Source organism: Urocampus carinirostris, chromosome 7 (genome assembly GCF_059441175.1).
Source record: "Urocampus carinirostris isolate Australia breed hairy pipefish chromosome 7, RoL_Ucar_1.0, whole genome shotgun sequence".
In the NCBI taxonomy this organism is placed as follows: domain Eukaryota; kingdom Metazoa; phylum Chordata; class Actinopteri; order Syngnathiformes; family Syngnathidae; genus Urocampus; species Urocampus carinirostris.
Window position 1 is genome coordinate 34,064,457 of NC_142355.1, and position 17,979 is coordinate 34,082,435.

The 17,979-nt window shown below is 41.5% G+C and overlaps 2 non-coding genes across 2 annotated transcripts; both read left to right on the plus strand.

The window, feature by feature from the left end:
- Positions 1–11,470: 11,470 nt before the first annotated feature.
- Positions 11,471–11,558, plus strand: trnay-gua (transfer RNA tyrosine (anticodon GUA)). Its single transcript is given in 2 exon segments — positions 11,471–11,507; positions 11,523–11,558. It is a non-coding gene; the product is annotated as a tRNA-Tyr (tRNA).
- Positions 11,559–15,251: 3,693 nt separating this feature from the next.
- trnay-gua (transfer RNA tyrosine (anticodon GUA)) lies at positions 15,252–15,338 on the plus strand. The gene is given in 2 exon segments: positions 15,252–15,288; positions 15,303–15,338. It is a non-coding gene; the product is annotated as a tRNA-Tyr (tRNA).
- Positions 15,339–17,979: the final 2,641 nt, after the last annotated feature.

A 17,979-nucleotide genomic window follows, 5' to 3' on the forward strand; every position in this document is an offset into this window, starting at 1 on the left:
AATGTTTGAACTGAAGTCGGGGGCTTGAGAAGGGTGTGGCCACCAATCAGCTTGTCTGGGCGGTTGGCGCCAATCAAACTGCCACAGGCATTCCAAATAGGGCAATCATGACACTCCGACCTTTACCCTAACAAAATAATTCTAAGAAGAAAAAAAGACAGAGGCTCAATTACACAGTAACTGACTACCTCCAAAAGAACAAAACATGAAAAGCAGATGACCCAAGAAATCACAAATGAAAAATCCTCCATTTGCATAAGATTATAAAAATGAAGTCAAGTGTAAATAACGTTAACAGTACAACGTAAATAAACAATACCCCAAAAAATCCCCAAATAGAATGAAATGCTTCTTCTGTCACGACCGGTACTAGCAGGGGGCCCAAATGCGTAACGTTTCATACAATGCTTAATTAAGGGATCGATACAGGAAACAGAATCAGGATATGGGTAGCTGGGACAGGAGAACGGAGCTTGGATCGGGGATCGATACAGGAACCGGAATCAGGATACGGGGAGCTGTGACAGGAGAACGGAGCTGGGATCAGGGATCGATACAGGAAATGGAAACAGGATACGGGGAGCTGGGAATGGAGAACGAAGCTTGGATCGGGATAAGATACAGGAAACAGAATCAGGATACAGGGTACAGGATACAGAACAGGTCGGTAACAAAACAGGAGCCAGTGTCAAAAAATGTTTGCCTTGCGAGTGCGGAGGTTTGCTGACGGACTGACCAGGAGTGACTGAGCGTACTGAGTTTAAATAGGAGGGGAACCAATCAGGAAACGAGCAGCAGCTGGGGCCAGACGAGCGGGCACAGGTGAGAGCGATGGGCAAATCATGACGTCTTCTACAATAAAATACTTCTTCTTTTTGGAATCAAGAAACCTCTAAAAAATACCTACATAACCAGAATATTGCAATTAACTGTGATATTGTATTTAAAAACCAGGGTGTAGCACTAAAAACTTGGGTATTGCACTTAGAACAGGGAGATTGCACTTTAAAACTTTAGTGTGCTAATAGCTTTGAGGATGCTATCCCTCAGTCTGACCCGATGGTAGCAATTCTAAAAGATGGTTGCCGCGGTGTAATAAGTCTTTCAGGATGTGTTTAGCTCTGCTGAGGTAGTGAACGCTGGCAATATCCTCCAGGCTGGGCAGGGGCCACTACTGATCTTTGGGCCGTTTTTGTTATCCTCTGTAGGGCTTTCCTGTGTGCTGCAGAGCATCCTACAGACCACGTAAACATTCATTACGAGGACACAACAATAACAGGAGTGCCAGGATGCTGAGACAGTGAAACATAATGAAGGTACACTGAAAAGCTGTAACTGAACAGAATATACCGGAATGAAACATGGCATAACTTTCAAGCGTTTACAAAGACTTTTAAACCTTGAAAACACAACATTAAAACTCGAGCATTTTTCAAGGATTTTAAGCACCAGTAGCCCAAACTGTTGTCATGACTGCCATACCTCCTCCCACCAGAAGGCCCCAACTGGGGTTTGAACTGAGCACATGTGTCCTACACTTGAAGTGTAACAAAACTAAACAGTACAAAATATACTAAAATAACAATCAGTAGTAAACGGTAAAGTGAGAGATCAACTTTCCAGAACCTTTTAAAAGGACATTTTGACCGTCACATGTGGTTGGGTCATTGTGTCATTTTCTCTTCCACCACCACGCCAGGTTTGTTTGTTTCTGGTTTTCTTTGTCACATTTCTCCATGTATTTTCCAGTTTGGGTTTTGGTCCTTGTTTCCAGTTCGGACACTTCCTTGTTTATGGAAACCATGTTTGTTTGCCTTCTTTTGTTATTAAATACAATCATTCTTCTTGAGCACACAGTTCCTGCCTCCCTCCGCATGGGTACATCATCTACCACCAAACTTTAACACTGAAAATTGTTGTAACATAGTAATAACATGTTTGAGTGTTTTTTTTTCTAGAAATGGACATCAAACCGCTAGCCCCTCTTGCTAATCTGGACAGAGCTGGACAGCTTGACAACTGTAGCTGAGAAACGGGCACTGCACAAGCTGCGGTCAATCATGGACAATTCATCACATTCACTATACAGCATCATCTCCAGGCAGAGGAGCAGCTTCGGTGACAGACTGCTGTCACAGTCTTGTTCCATGGACAGACTGAGGAGATAATTTCCTCCTCATGCCATGAGGCTCTTTAACCCCACCCGGAGGAGTAAAAGCCCACATTAAACCCCACCCCCACATTTGCATATTACCCCTATTTTTATGACAGTGTGTATTTTCCGTAACACTAGTTAAATGCTCTTTATCAACACGTTATATTGGGTACTTTTGTATGCTATATCTTTTATTTTATTATTTTATTTTTCAACACAAGGATCCTGCTGGAAGTGTGAATTTCCCTACGGGGATGAATAAAGTATCTATCTATCTATCTATCTATCTATCTATCTATCTATCTATCTAATCAGTAACAAAATAGTAGCTCGCATCTTCAAAAAGGTTGCTGACCCCCGAATTAGAGAACGGGACAGACTTTCCTCAGCACACCTGCTGCCCATTCACAACACATTTGGTTGGCAGCAAACGCGGCAGACTCCTCATATTGGCAAGGCCTTACGGTTATGAACAGCGCCTATCTCGCACCACTGCAACAATTACTTTGAGCCGAGCACAGATGCAGAGTGGCCGGGCGGTGAATAGGAAGCCGTGTCTTCTCCAACTGTACACACACGTGCTGACAAAAGCCACAAAACAAGCAGATAACGCGGCGAGTCAAGCGAGGTCCGGAATTGGCAGCGTGGCCGAGCGCCGCACAAAGCCCCCCGGCGATGGGAAAAGGGGAAATTGGCAAAGGTTTCGGCCGCCCGGCCATTGTTACACAACAGATGCCGCGTTCCATTAAGACACCGTCAGCTGCGCAAGAATGCCACCAAATTTGTCCGCGACGGGGGACAAAAAAGCCAGGCCAAGATAAAGAGATGGAAATGGAGCCAAAAGTTTTGGCCAACTGACATTCATGAACCGGAACAGGATCAGGACCCAAATGCGTAATGTTCTCACACAAGCTTTTATTTTACGGGAAATGGGGAGTTATGCACGTTAGGCAGCGGTCTGGCGTGGAAAGACAGGAAGCCAGAGACCGACGACATTGACACCAATTGCCCAAGCAGATATCGGACGGATGGGGTCCATACCGGATGGACAGGATTGATATAGAAACAGGATATCGAAATTAAACCGAACAAACTAGACAGAAACGAAAACTGGAGAGAATAATAAATAGGTCAAAAATAGACGGGAACAAAACTGGAAACCAATATTAAACAGGACAAAATAAATGGAAACAATACCGGACAGGAAATACCAACAGGCAACATGAGTCAGAACCCACGTCTTACGGGGCAGAGGTTCGTTGACGGACTGACAAATGGAGAGTAAGAACACTGAACTTAAATAGAAGGGAAGCCAATCCGTCAACGAGCCGCAGCTGGCGCCACACGGGCGGGCCGATCGGGGGCTATGGCAACCGTGACAAAAACGACTTGAAAAAAATGTAAATATGGTGAAAAAACACAAAATCAACTGAGTGCAGTAGACCTCCAAATTACAGCATCCCTACTTTAAACTGTATTCACGTTACGTTGTTGTTTAAGTCAATTTAAGTCATGTTTATTTGTATAGCCGTTAATCACAAGAAGTCTCAAAGGGCTATACAAATTCCAGACTATTATTAGACCAACACAATTCAGATGACTGACAAGAGAGTTCAGCAAAAAAAGAAAAAAAAACACACACACAACTTAGACGTTCTCCAATTTAGGGTATCCAAAATCAATGGGTATGTGCTGAAAGCACACGTTGATTCTATTAGTATTCCACAGTCAATACCAAAGGAATAATCCAAATCCTACCGCAACCTTGATGTGGAGCAGTTTAAAAAATTAGATCCTTGTTAGAGTTACTTTACTTGTAAGAAGGAGTTATCAGGCAAAACGGACGGATTACAACACGGATTGTCAAACGATGCAGAAATGCTTTTAGGCTGATCTTTTTTTTATCCGTCGGCATTATTATGTGTTTTGGAGTAAACATTTCTATGGAGAATTGTGTCGTGAGTGGACTACCAGAGCACTCTATTGGTAAGCTATACCGGCTTTATAGTTTTCGGATATTTTGTTTCAGACTTATTGTGATGTTTCTGTCATGAGTACATTTTTAAACTCCCTGTTCTAGTTATATCTTGAATCCCAGAATTTAGGTTCAAAGCATTATCCCTACCACAAATTATTATTATTATTCTAACTTAGGCCAGTCTGAAAGAACTATGTTAATATTTTTGCCTATTTATCCCGGCAGTCTATTCTGTTTTCACCTTGAAAATATTTCTTATGTTTTTACCATGGAGTGCCATGTCTAATCTCATTGCATACAATGTTTCCTACTGACAATAAAGACAATTTAATTCAATTTCACTTGTTTTTTTTAAATAAAGGTTACATGCTTCATACATCTCTAAGATGCCTGTCTGCTATTGGTCGACAACATAAAAGATGCTGGTCTCCTATTGGTTTGCATCATTGCATTATGAAGATGCTGATATGCTAATAGCTAAACTATGTCCCACAATACTCTCGCTCTCTTTATTCGGTTCAGATTCTCGTGTAACAAAGTTTAATTTGTTTAGCTATGGGTCCCAAGGCTTCTACTGATGCTAAAGGGAGAAGCAAAAACATAATAACTGTCATGATTGCTGATTCGGGGCACCTGTGACTGCCCCGTTGGCGCCAACAACCCTGGTCGCTAATTGGCTTCCTGACTCTTTTTAAACCCCCGTCTTCCAAGAGGAGGCCGTCAGACCGTCTGCGAACCTATGCTTTCAGCTAGGCAAGCTCTGCACTCTCCGACATTCTCCTGCCCTGTTTTCTACTGCCTGATACCTGTTGCCGACCTGTTTCTGGACCCGTTTCTGCCTTGCTCCTCCGTCCCGGCCATCGACCTGTTTTGCCCTATTTCCTGCCTGATACCTGTTGCCGACCTTGCTCCCCCGTCCCGGCTATCCACCAGCTTTCCTGCTGCCTACGCCTATCCTCGCTCGACACGGAAGTGCCACTTCCGCGGTCCTGCCATCAGCTACCCGTGTCCCACGATCATCGGATCGGGGAAGCAAGCACTGCTCTCTTTCTCAATAAAACTGAGTAAAAGCGAACGCTATTGGGTCCTGTCTCCGTTTCTGGCTTGTGACAATAACCATGGAAACGAAGCTTGATATTATAAAGAAACACGAAGAAGGCACATGTATTGTTACCCTCCATAAGGACTGAGGCCGTAACTAATCGGCACACAGAAGGGAGTCCATGCTAACAACATCTATATAAAAAAAAAAAATCAAAACTGAATATTAACTTTGACTAAAACGAACCAAAATACCAAATTTGTTTTTTTTCAGCCCGACACGTTTATAAGCTAGAAAAGCGGCAAGTTGTATGTGTGTTTTGTAAACTCCACTCAAGATCTTCTTCCCTTTGTCTGGTGTTTGTGTGTGCTGTTCAACATTTAGTTTGACACGTAACCTTCAACTGCGAGTGGCCATAAAAAGTGTCAAGGTTTTCTCGAAGGGGGGGTTTCGTATACGAAGAGCTGCTTGTTGTGCAAACACAAACGCAAACAAATCCTTCGTCTTAGTTAGTCAGCAATAAACGTGAGACAGGGACCGGACGTTCAGATTAAAGAATGGATTCTCTTTATTTTGCATCTAATACATTTAGTAGACACTGTAAATACAGCATTCATAGACATTTTTCATGGCCAAATTCAAGCACTTGTCAAGCACATTCAAAGCCGATTTTTACATTTTTACAGTAACTCCAAAGGGAGAAATCCATTACTCATAAAAATGTTGTTTTTTATTGTTGACTATGATGACTGCAAACACATACTTTGTGCCGTATTGAGCTGTAATCTATAGTGTCAATGGGCTGCTATAAACTGACTTGAATTCTGCCGTTCTGCGTCAACAATCAACGCGCAGCTTGGCTACATCACACTTGTTTACAAACACGGAAAGGGCTCGATAGGTGTTGGATAATAGTGGAATTCAATACGGAAGGCAAAAAAGAGAGTACTGTAAGTATTAAAAGCAGAAAACTAAACCAAATTTGGACTCAATTTAATGATATTGATTGCTCTGAAGCAGAGTGCATTTAATGTTTCAAACTTAAAGACTGCTGATCTTTTGCTTTTTGTTTTACTTATTTTTGTCAGGACCAGAACGGAGACAGGACCCACTTGCGTTACGTTTCTCACAAGTTTTATTAGAAGAAAGGGAAAGGGTTGCTCCCATGATCCGGGGATTGCTGGAGGTGGAAGCAGGTAGCTCCAAAGGCGGAAGTGGATCTTCTGTGGCGAGTGATGGCGGTGTTGGGAACGGAAAAACGGGTCAGTAGCCGGGACAGCAGAGCAAAAACGTGTTCGAGGTTGTAAGCGAGTCGTAAGCCAGGAAAGGAGAGTAGACGTGGTCGAGGACAAAAGAGGTCGAAAGCCGGGACGGGAGAGTAGACGTGGTCAGGATCACAAACGGGTCGAAGCCGGGGGACAGACGGGAGCAAAAACAGGTGGGAGTCAGGGTCGAAAAAAGGCTTGCCATGTGTTCACTCAGGTTCGCAGACGGACTGACAAAAGGGGACAGATAGGAGTTGGTTTAAATAAGGACAGGGAGCAAATCAAAGTCCGAGGCAGTTGGCGCCAAAGGAGCAGGGACAGGTGAGTCAAATCAGTAATCATGAAAATTTTAATTTATATTTTTTTTCGTGTTTTTCAGAAGATCTGTGTCTAAATGGGTTAAAATAGAAACGTAAATACCGTATTTTCCGCACTATAAGGCGCACCTAAAAGTCTTAATTTTTTTCAAAAGCTGACCATGCGCCTTATAATACAGTGCGCCTTATATATGGCTCAATATTAAATTCGCAAGGTCTCGCAACTTACGCAACAGCCGCCGACTCGATTTTCCCCCGAACGTGGAGTAGTCCGCGGTGTATGCTGGGATTTATATACCGGTGTTTCATTGGCTAACCAATGTGTCAATCATTATTTGAATCGATCGCTATTGGCTAAAGTTTTTCGGAGCCTCGGATACGCTAGAGGGCCAAAACAAACCCTGCAATTGGCCGAAAACGATGTGTCAATTATCCGTTACATCGATTGCTATTGGCTGAAGTTATTCGGAGCTTCGGATACGCTAGAGGGCCAAAACAAACCCAGCAATTGGCCGAAAAAGATGACTGAATAGCAAGCTTGCTAAACAACGCCATAGAGAAACATGTTTCATTAGTTTGTATCTGTAGTTATTTTACTCTCCTGGATTTACTACACTCACGGTTGTAAGAAGACCATGATTGCGTATCATTATTGAACGTGAGAAATTAGGTGAGTTATGCGGCTTTATATTTTCCCGGTATCTTGTTTTAGAACGATCTTGATGTTGCTGTGATGAGTTGAGTGAATTAAACTCAATTCCAAGTGTTTATTGTCATATGCACAGTAAAGTTGCGAGCGAAAAAGAAAATAGAAACTAAGGAATGGTTGCCATTTCTTGAGTTCCAAGACTTTAACCTTCCGAATGATATTTGAAATGACGCATTTAAGTGACATCGTACGGACACCGCATCCGCACGTGTCTACGACACCTATTTGCTTCTTTGCAAGCTTTGGGAATGTTAAGGGGGTAATCAGTTGGACTGAATCATCTGACTGTTTTGTCGATGTTCCCATTGTAGCGCCTTATAATCCGGTGCGCCTTATCTATGGAAGATATAGGACCAAAAACTATAACCCGGTGTGCCCTATAGTGCGGAAAATACGGTAGTTAGTTTCCAAGCCAATTTTCACAAGACTTTAATACAATTAAAAAAAAACATTATCATTGTGTTATTAATAATAATGATTGATCATTTTATTTTAATTGATTTAACCCATGGTCTATCGAGTGAGACTGCCAAGAAACATGGCAACAATTTCAAGCATTTACAACCACTTTGCTAAATTTCAAGCGAGTTGGTGATACTATATTTTTTGTACTGTATTTATTTAAAATGGTTTCAAAGCCTGGTAGTAACGCGAAAGCAGTGCTTCTCAATTACTTTCTGCCAATGAGAGCGCTGCTGCCCCCTAAAGTAGTGGAGGTGCAATGCACTTTATTCAAGGACAGACAGTGAGAAATAAAAAAAAAGTTCCCAATGTCAAACACGACCCCTTGGCTGAACTTTGCACCCCCCCAAGGGGGGCCCGCCCCACGATTTGAGAACCACTGCGCAAAAGGGAGAAGGCAAAAACATGATACCATGGAAATTAAGCTTACAATTATTAACAAGAAGGCACGCGAATTGCTACCCTCTCTAAATTAAATGGCTGTAACCAATCAACTATCAGGAAAATAACGGAAAATAAGGAGATTATTAAAGCAAGGAAATCTTTTTTTGGGCATGATAATCAAGTGGAAGATTAGTCGGCACCTGACAGAGACAGAAGAAGTGGTCAGATGGCAGCCAACTGCATAACTCATTCACTTGTATAGGAATGCTGAAAGGGATCCCCAATTCCCAAAGGATGTCCCCCCCAAAAGACACGAGAGGGACAAGCGAGCCATCTGCTTGCACACCCAAAAGCGTATCACCCCAAATGTCGACTGTGCCCCCAACCCATTGGGCGGGTTAAAGGTCAGAGAGGGTGAAAAAAATTAATGCTCTCTTTTAAATACTTTTCTGATTTTGTGTATTTAATTTAACGAAGTTTTAAGGGAATTCACCTCCAAACCAGTTGAATGAGGTGAAATAATTTCAAGTAGAACTATATTCTGTCAGAACCAGAACAGATACAGGACCCAATCGCGTGAAGTTCAAACACAAGCCTTTATTTTACGGAAATGGGGAGTCAAGCACGTTATGCAGCCGGTCTGGCGTGGAAAGAGCGGGAGCCAGAGACCGACGAGACCGATTCCAATTGCCCGAGATGATATTGGACAGATTGGGTCGATTCCAGACAGGAAGGGACAAACAGGATAGATAACGGATCAGGATATCGAAAAGTAACAGGAGAAACTAGACGGGAACGAAAACTTGAGAAAATAATAAACAGGACAAAAACAGAGGGAAACTAAACTGGAACCCGAAATTAAACAGGACAACAATAAACGGGAACAATACCGGACTGGAGATATCACAGAAAAACAGGACCGAGTCAGAACCCACATCTTGTGGGGCAAGAGTTTGTTTGACGGGCTGACAAAACAGCAAGAGCGTGCTGAGCTTAATATAGAAAGAAATCCAATCCCTCAACCAGCCACGGGCGGGGGCCATTTGGGCCCAAAGGCAACTGTGACACACACGGGCGCGGCCAATTGGACGCCATGGCAACCATGACAAATTAAGGGTTTGAACCCTTTTTTGTGGCCAAGTTCAAGCACCTTTTAAAGGGATTATGAAAGACGCTTTTTTTTTTCTATTTGGCACAGAACGTGTCGTGTTCCTCCCCACAATCATTCCCGCTTGGAGTAATTGGAACTTTGCTGACCGTGTCGTTTTTTTGTCCGATATTTACCTGCTAAGGTGTACAGCATGCCTTTTATGACTTTGCCTTATTTTAGCTCCAAGAGAGGTTCAGCCAGCCGGAGGCTTCCCATTCTGTTTGGTCTAGGTTAGCACCGTTAGCAGTTGGGTAGCTGGCCAAACTGCAGTTACCAATATTTTTTTCTCCCACCTGGGTTGCTGTTTGTTACCGTGGTAGTGTTTTGCTATTGGCTCGTGGTTATCCTGACTGCTTACTGCATGTTTTCGGTCAGCTAGCCTTCCGTTTTTTTTTTTTTTGCTGATCGATCCTGGTTCATTTTCTATGGCAGCCGTGTCCCAGCTGGCTCAGCCTCTTTTAGCTCAGTGTGTGTTATTTATGCCTGTTCGCCCAATTTGGGCTGTTGGCCTATTTGTTCTACCGTCGCTGCACCCATCTGTGGCACAACACATAACCATTCTCCACAAAGCTACCAAAACTTGGCTTAAAACACTCAAAATCTTTTCGAGTAGTTAACATGTAAACCAATAGGGTAACTGGCTCAGGAAGTCAAAGATTTAGAGGCAGGGGTGCACAAAAAGCTTTGTATGTACAAAAGCAGGATCAAAGTAGCAACAAAAAGGCAAATAAAAGCTTCAAACAAGAAATCCGAAAAAACTAGAAACACTAAAACTGGAAATGGAATAACGCAATGAACAAAGAAACTGGAAACAAACTAACCAACTAACCTGACATGAAGGTGGATATAAATCTGGCAAAGAACAGGATATCAATGGCAGAAGTAGTGAAAAATAACTATGACCAAACAGAGTTTGCTGATCGAAATATCCTTTTAAAGGGTTCCGGATAATTGGACACAAGTGAGTGGCGATTGGGCCCACCTGTGCCCAGTTCAAACCGCCAGTTGGGGCCCTCTGGTGGTAGGAGTATAAGACCCTAACAGGCTAAGCCAATGCAACAGGGTGCAATGTTGGCATAATGTCTCCATAAATTCAAAATATTCTACTCACTGTCGCCGTCTTCAGGCTGGAATTATAAATGCAGCCTCTGGCGAGCTCCCTGTGTGTCACGTGCATGTCTCTCTTGAATAAACTTTTCTTTTTCAACTTCTTGGAGGTTTGGGTTGGCATTTGGACTGCATTTTGAACAGTCTTTTTCTTACTTTCACCATTTTCATCCGAGAAAAAATGAAAACAACCAGCACACGTGTGAAATCACTCTCCCCCCTCATACTCCCACCTCCTTTCCGTTTAGTCTAATGCGCTGGCAAACCAATGCTAAAAGTAAGATAAAAACAGATAGGCACGGTGGACAAAAACACATATAAGCTGTGTGAACTCAGTTGGGCACATACTTTTTAAGGACACCTCAAACTGAGAACCACACCTTTGGGCAGACTTGTTAAGAAAATGTCAAGCAGTTATAAGCACTACACCCATAGTCAAGTACTTTTCAAACCTGGTTAGAAAACCACATTAACGTTCAAGCATTTTAAGGATTTCAAGCATCCGTACAAACCTTGTATATCACACAAATATCGTTTTCTCTTTTCAATTGGACTTGGAAAGATGAATATTTTAGCTGGTTTTGCCACTGGATTTATGCGTGTGTGTGTTCAAGCACAATTGTGTATGTTTTACATGGTGAAAGGCAATTGTGGATTTACAAAAGAGGGGGTGGGCTAGCGCCCTCCCCCAGTCAATGGAAGCGTGTGAACGTGCGCTGACGCGTTAGCATGCGTGTATTTTGCAACAGCACGGCGGTTTGAGTGTGCCCTCGTGCGTTTGTTGCCTGAAACCATGATAACTCGCTAAATATTAACCAGTCACTGATCAACTGGCTAAAGATTAACAGATGTACCGGGGTTGTAGGCTTAATAAAGAAAAGCCAGACATAACGGAGCATCCCCTTCGATAGCTCAGTTGGTAGAGCGGAGGACTGTAGAGGCAAAATGCGGGAATCCTTAGGTCGCTGGTTCAAATCCGGCTCGAAGGAAGTGTTTTTGCAACATGTTTCTAAAATTTGCAATTATTTTTGGTCAAATCAAGTCTAAAGCTTCCTGTTTCAAAATCTTGACCAATACAGCAGTTTCTAGAAGAGGGCGTACATCAAGTCAAGCCATTGCATATACAGTAAGTGTAGTGTTCATTTTACCAGTGAAAAGTAATGGGTCCTGGGAACTCGCATGTTCAAAAATGTATGGGTGCCGACAGATATCTAGGGGTCCCCAAAATTTAGTGTTATATTGAAATTGTAAATCTGCGACAAATATATAAAATAAATCTATATATTCATTTAGTTTTAATCATCACCGTTTATTGGTAATACAAATCAGTTATCACTTCCTTAGTTTTCAGATCACAAAAATATTGTACATTATACAAAATAATATTGCTGAAATATTAGTTTATATATTCATCTCATCTCATCTCATTAGCCGTACCGCTTATCCTCATTAGGGTCGCGGGGGGGCTGGAGCCCATCCCAGCCATCTTCGGGCAGTGGGCAGGGGACACCCTGAACTGGTTCCCAGCCAATCGCAGGGCACACAGGGACAGACAACTCATTCGCTCATTCACACCTAGGGACAATTTGGACCGGCCAATTCACCTGAAATGCATGTTTTTGGAATGTGGGAGGAAACCGGAGTGCCCGGAGGAAACCCACACAAGCACGGGGAGAACATACAAACTCCGCACAGAAAGTCTGGAGCTGGATTTGAACCCACGACAGGTTCCCATGACATGAACTGTGCCGCACAATTCATGCAGTTTTAATCGTCACAGTTAATTGCTTCAGGTTTTCAGTTCATATATTCTTCGTGGTTTGCTGTCCCGCCACAGTTGTAATGCCTTCTCAAGGTCCAATTGCAGCAACGGAATTTCCATCGCTAATTTGTGGTTTTCATTGTCGTTGTGCCGATCCAATGTGCTCTTTTGAAAGTTCCGATTGCGAAATGATTCATGCAATCCAGTTTTTGTTTGTCACGCTGGGTACACACATCACAGAACATGTAGCCTCCATTGTCATCCTCCTCATAGCGTAACCAGGTATATAATTGAGTCCATTTTGGCAGAAAAGTCCTTTTCTTGCTAGGAGTATTCTTTTGTTTACTTTCTTTTGTCGAATCGTTCGCTACAACACACGGCTTTTCTTGCCAGAATTATTGCCGTTGTTATCACTCTCTGCATTATGTTTCGACTTATTACTGACACTGATAAATGACCAATTTTGCGTTGATTTTTACCTAATACTGTTTTTACCGAGGCATACTTAACCTTCACTCGACGACAAGCACCACAACAATGACGTAATCTCGAAACAACGAAATCTTGTTTGCCGAGATCGGCGTGCAGACGAAATCTCGAACCACGAGACCAAAACAACAATGGCGGATCTGCCTGACGAAAAGTTTGGAATGCAATAAATCTTTGTGAAAAAAAAGTAATCGGGTGATAATGTAAATTTCGTGTCAAAAAAGTTGCGTCTCTGGGACGCACGTTGATTTGACACTATGCGTCCCCAGCAAAAATGATGCGTCTAGGACGCGGGCAAACGAGAACACTGTAAGTGTGTCATAAAATTTCCACTGGGGTTGCAAGGGATAAAGCATACTCGGACCTGCGGATTTCTTCTTGGCTCTGGTTGTTTCTGATCTTGCATTATTATTCAATAGTGGGTGCCGATACTATAGTGGAAATTCATTGCATTCATGGGATTGATACAGATTTTAGCACTGTTGGTCCTTTGATAGCTCATTTGGTAGAGCGGAGAACTGTAGAGGAAAAATACAGAGATCTTTAGATCGCTGGTTCAAATCCATCTTGAAGGAACATTTTTGGAACATGTTACTGAAAATGATGTAAACTCCAGCTTATAATCCTTTTTGATCAAATCAAGTCAACAAAAGCTTCCTGATTCGAAATTGTTAGGGATTAAATATACTAAAATGTATCATTTACCAAATTGTTCAAATTAGTTATCTGACTCCATTGACCGAACACAACATACATTCTGTCCTAACAATGCGTGCTCGTTTCTTTTTGTGAAAAGACGGACAAGAGACCGGCATTTCCACACATGGGCAGGTTTAATTTCTTAAAGTATTTAATTAAGTGAACTCCATCGAATTAGCCGAATTAGTCGAATTAGTGTCGCTCGAGTCTTCATCAAGCCTCCTTTGTCCTATAAACATTTCTCCTTCTTATTTTGTCTCTTAGAATAAAATTTAAATGATTAAAAAATATTCCGCTAGATTTCAGCACTGTATATATAGTACTCTTTTGGGGGGAACTATTTTTTCAAGTAAGCTGGATGACAAAAAAAAAAAAAAACTCTTACTTTAACTTATAGTGAATGTAGTACCAACATAACCAGTATGTCAACATCCCCTTCGATAGCTCAGTTGGTAGAGCCGAGGACTGTAGAAAATTAAAACAGAGATCCTTAGGTCGCTTGTTATTCAAGTGGATGAAAATCATTAAAACACCAGTTAGTAATCCTTATAAAGAAAACAAGATGAGGTCAACTACACTCATAAGCTATTGCATATAAGTGTGTCATAACACTTCCACTGAGGTTGCAAGGGATAAAGCATTCTCGGAGCTGCGGATTTCTTCTTGACTGTGGTTCTTTCTGATTTTGCATCATTGTCAAATAGCGGGTGCTGGTACAGAAGAACTAAGTGAACTCCATCGAAGACGACCAAAGTAGTGAAGTTGGAGTCTCTGGGAAGCGTTTTTCTAAAGTCCTTTAGCTTTTTCCTATTGGCCATCTTCTCCCCGCATAATGGTGTGCCGGCTCCTCCCATGGGCGTGCCAAGGAAGCCCCCTGGGCTTCACAATCTCATCCACGAGATGTCTGGCTTCTCAAAACAACGCCGGGCCTTTCTGCGTCAACAATGTCTGGATGTGCTGATGTGCTATCCGCAGTACGTCCCGTTCCTGTAAACAACATCTTCCACCAGCATGTCCTGACCTTGTACATTGACCTAAAGCACAGTATCGCATTAAACTGGATAATTAGTAGTGAATCGTATAAAATCCTTGATAGTTAAATGTATAAAATCCTTTTAATGTATTGGTTGGTAGGTTAAGACAGAGGTCGCTGGTTCAAATACAGTTTGAAGGATATTTCTTAAAAATGGTACCAAAGTGGACAAGTATTATGAAAACACAAGTTAATTTTCCTGTAGGTTCAATCAAGTCAACAGATTCAGATTCTCCAGGATACTTTATTGTCATTCATGTACACGTGTATACAGAACGAAATGTCAATACATCTGACCCGCACAGTTTCCTTGAATCACAGCTTCCTGTTTCAAAATCTTGACCAATACAGCAGGATCCAGATGATGGCGTAGATCAACTCCAAGTGCTGCTCATTTGTTTTTGTTTTTCAACGTCTTTTAGTTATCATTTTTGTGTCATTTTCTGGTATGAGGTTTGTATTTGTTTGATCCAGATATCATGTATCAAGGCTACTCATACAAGAAAATCCCAAAAATTTAAATGTCCAGTTGCCTATTTCTACATGACCAGTTCACCCAGGTTGTGAGAGTTTGATGTATTTCTTTTACATTGCAGTGTTGAACACAATCTATTTTTTCAAGTAAGCTGGATGACAAAAAAAAAAACAACTCTTACTTTAACTTGTCACTGTGCCAACATAAACAGTGTGTCAACATCCCCTTCGATAGCTCAGTTGGTAGAGCGGAGGACTGTAGAGGCTGATGCAGAGATCCTTAGGTCGCTGGTTCAAATCCGGCTCGAAGGATTGAATCTTTTTGGCTGAGTCACAAATTATTTTACAGTGCCTAATCACAGACTCAAAGGTCTGTCAAGGGCGGACATGTTACTACATATTAAGTGATCATTCCCTGTAAACACTTGATGTATTAAAGTCGAGTCACATTTATTTGTAAAGCCCTTAGTACAATATTGTTGCACCGTATTTATTCACTATGGGTCCCAAAACTTGTAGGGACGCTCAAAGAAGAAGCAAATTCATGATATTCATGGAAAATAAGCTCGAGATTTTTAAAAAATACAATATTCTTGTACTGTATTTATTCACTACGGGTCTCAAGACTAGTAGGGATGCTGAAGAGACACAAATTCCTGATAACCATGGAAAATAGGCTTGAGGTAATAAAGAAATGTCAATATTTTTGTACTATCTTTATTCACATTGGGTCCTAAGTTTTGTAGGGATGCTCAGAGGAGAAGCAAATTCATGACAACCATGGAAATTAAGCTTGATGTCATAAAGGAATACGAAGAAGGTGTATGCAGTGTGAAAACTTTTGGAACATGTTACTAAAGAGGTCATTTTTTGGTTGTTATTTATTTTTAGATTTGTTTTGTTTCTATTGGCATTTTTTCCGTCATTTTTTTTCATCATTTAGTAGTCGTTTTGGTCAGTTTTTTAGTCATTTTTGTGTCGTTTTTTTTAGTCAGTGCTTGTGTCACTTTTCTGTCTTTTTTAGTCTGTTTTAGTTTTTCCTATGTATTGATAGGTTAAGACAGAGGTCTCTGGTTCAAATCCAGTTTGAAGGATATTTCTTAAAAATGTTAATAAAGTGTACAAGTATTATGGAAAGTTAATTATCCTGTTTGGCCCAATCAAGTCAACAGCTTGATTGAAACCTTTTATTAAGAACAATGAGGCAGTTAAAGCAAAAACACTAAAGGGCATGACAATCCATGCAGGTGTAAGTCTTAAAATCAGTTTTAATTTGCCATCTCCTCTGCCCTCTGCATCCATCCACTAACTCCACCGTACCAAGTCATGACATATTAACCGAAAGGTTATTTTTAATTTACATTCATATTCAATTGTATTTCATCCTATAAACATATATTACATATAAGTAGTACTTATCATAGACTATTTTGTTATTTCAATACTTTTACCTGGACAAGAGGGGGCTAGGAACACAAAGCTAATTACCATAGCTTTCTTTCCCCCACCTTAAGACATTCTTCCGCTACGATCTGCAACACACAAACTTGATTCGAGTCCGATTCATGTTTACTCCATGATGTTTTATCTGTGCTTCTTTTTACAATTTAGATTTTGTGCAAAACGAAACCCTCTGAGACGAGACGCTGGTGTTGTTTATTTTTCTTTTGTCAAGACACACAAACGCTCGACTTTGTTGCCCGATACTTAAAACGATCTTCCCTCAAGGGAGCTTACACGACTCGTAGCGATAAGACGCAACGATCAGACGTTTGTCATTATGGACGTTAGCCAAATCGAGTTCAAATGTTTACAACTTTGTTCCTGGAAGCGCGTCTTCTATCTGCTTCCTTCCTCTCGTTAATCCTCCAAATGGTTTTCCTGTTGCCCGACTAAAAGAGGCGCCATATAGGCCATTCCAGTTTGGACTTTATGGGAAAAATTGAGAAAAGTTGGAGTGGTATTGGGAGATGTTAGAAAACTTACAGTGCCTTGCAAAAGTGTTGCCCCCCTCGAGAACTTTTTGGCTTATCGCTACATTTCAGGCTTCCAACTTGAAGTTAAAAATCTGAAGAAGAATCAACAACACGAGCGAACCAAATAACAGTATACCGCATTTTATATTATATTCATAAACGGAAAAACTGAAAAATAGGTGTTGCAAATATACTGACCCTTGTGCTCTCAGGTAAGCCAACTGACCTCAGAAATTCCCTGATAACTTCCAAATGATCCAAAGTCGACCTAAATGACTGACAATGACAAAGTGCATTTGTGTCCCATTAGTTTTCAGTTAAAATGCACCCGCTCTGTGATGGGCTCGGAGGTCGGTGAAAGGTGACACTGGAGAACAGACATCCTTATGAAGACCAAAGAACTCAGCAGTGAGATCCAGAATAAAATTGTGGAAATGTTCAAAGCAGGAATGGGATACAAGAAGATTTGGCAACATTGACACGTCTTTTGGAGCACTGTCTGAGTAATAAAAACAAAACGGAGACAACATAAAACCACTGTAAGCCTACCAAGACCTGGTCGTCCCACTCAATTTTCATCCCAAAGGAGGAGAAAACTTATCAGAGAAGCAACCAAGAGGAAATTATCACGTTGGATGACCTTCAGGCATACACAGCTGAGGCGGGACAATCTGTGCAAGTCAACCATTAGACATATTTTGCCCTTTATGTAAGGATGGGAAGAAAAAAGCCCTTTCTGAAAAAATACCATGAAACGGTCTGTTTGGCATTTGCAAGAAGCTACGTGGGAGACAAAAATAACATGTGAAAAAAGGGTCACCGGTCAGATGAAAAGAAGATTGAACTTTTTGGGCTGAATAAAAAGCATATCGTTTGGCGCAAAAGTAACACTGCAAATCACACTGAAAACACAAACCCCACTGTCAAACATGGTGTTGGCAGCATCATGCTCTGAGGTGAGACACTGGGAAGATCAT